At 46.2% G+C, this 1470-nt stretch overlaps 1 non-coding gene across 1 annotated transcript; it reads left to right on the top strand.

Annotated features, from left to right (window-relative positions):
• Positions 1 to 627: 627 nt before the first annotated feature.
• LOC122425351 lies at positions 628 to 731 on the top strand. Its single transcript, XR_006264822.1, has one exon. It is a non-coding gene; the product is annotated as a U6 spliceosomal RNA (small nuclear RNA).
• The last annotated feature ends 739 nt before the right edge of the window (positions 732 to 1470 follow it).

The following is a 1470-nucleotide window of genomic DNA, read 5'->3' on the forward strand; positions in this document are numbered from 1 at the left end:
GTGAATGGCACCAAATTTTTGTCTAGTCAGGGAAGACATCCTGGAGGAAGAGAGTCTTCCACTTGAGCCTTCGAGGGTGAGTAAGACTTGAAGTGGGGAAGAGGTCAGCATATAGTCTCGGCCTGAGTGGGGAGCCTTAATAAGAATAGGAAGGTCGGCTAACCTGGTTGAAAGGTCCTGGAAGGGAATGAAAGTGAATAAATCTGGAAGAGTGGGTTGAGGACAGATTGTGGAGGTTTCTGAGGACCCAGAGGAGAGTCTCTAAGTGTACTTTATGCACTGATGTCTTATGAAGTCAGAGCTAGGGCAGGTGTATAGGAAAGGAGTGGCAAGATAGACAGCTCTTAGCGAAGATTAACATGAGGCAGCCTGTTAAGCTGCAGAAAGAGTGAGAGCGAAATTGAAGGGCAGGAAGAGTGAGAGTGAAATTGAAGGGCCTGCAGGGGCCCGTGGAGGGAACTTTGAATATTTCCTCTGTGGTGGGCCTTAGGCACTTAGCATGTATTATGACATGTAATCCTCCCAAGAGCCCTGGGGAATTTGTGTTATTAACCTCTGTTTCACTGATGACTAATGCAAGGTTAAGGAATCTCCCCAAGGTCACCTGGCTTAAACCAGCAGAGCTAGGTCCTCGCTTCAGCAACACATGTACTAAAATCAGAGCAATGCAGAGATTAGCATGGCCCCTGTGCAAGGATAACACGCAAACTGGTGAAGTGTTTCATTGTTTAAACAAATGAGCAAAAAATAAAAGCAACAGCAAAATATAAAAACATACAAACAAAAATGAACAGAGCTCAGATTTGAACCCGCACAGCCCACCACCCGAGCTCACTTTCTAACCCCTTTGCTATGTCACCATTATACCGCTGACCTAGAAAAATCCAGACTGGCTAAGTCTGAGACAGTCACCTCATCTGGCACATCCAGCAAGGCAGAGGGTGGAGAAAAGTATTTAGGACTTTGCTCAGGAAGATGCCTGAGTATTCAGGACACCCAACGCCTCTAAACAAAGAGTTGGGAATTGTCGTGTAAGTTAGCTTATGATTGCTTTTGACTGCTTGCTTGTTTCACCATGCTACTTGGCTTGTGGGATCTTGGTTCCCCAACCAGAGACTGAACCCAAGCCACAACAGTGAAGGCATCAAAAGCTTTGAGTCCCAACCACAGGACCACCAGGGAATTCCCAGCTTTTGGTTGTAATGGGAGGGGCCGACATCAAACTTTTGATTGCCGAGGCATGCACTTCAAAGACATCCATCTCTGATAAGCACGCTGCAGGCTACAAAATCAGATAAAGGGTCAGGCTACTCCACCCATGAAGTTCCCCTTTCAGAAAGCTCTGGGTGACCTAGCTAACTGACCACTTGAGTGACCCCAGTTTTCCCTTCCTTGCTTTCTTTATTTCTTTTGTGTTTTAAATTCACCCAAAAAGAGTGAACCCATGAAATCTCAGGTACCTCACCCCAA

This window comes from Cervus canadensis, chromosome 1 (genome assembly GCF_019320065.1).
Source record: "Cervus canadensis isolate Bull #8, Minnesota chromosome 1, ASM1932006v1, whole genome shotgun sequence".
Classification (NCBI taxonomy): domain Eukaryota; kingdom Metazoa; phylum Chordata; class Mammalia; order Artiodactyla; family Cervidae; genus Cervus; species Cervus canadensis.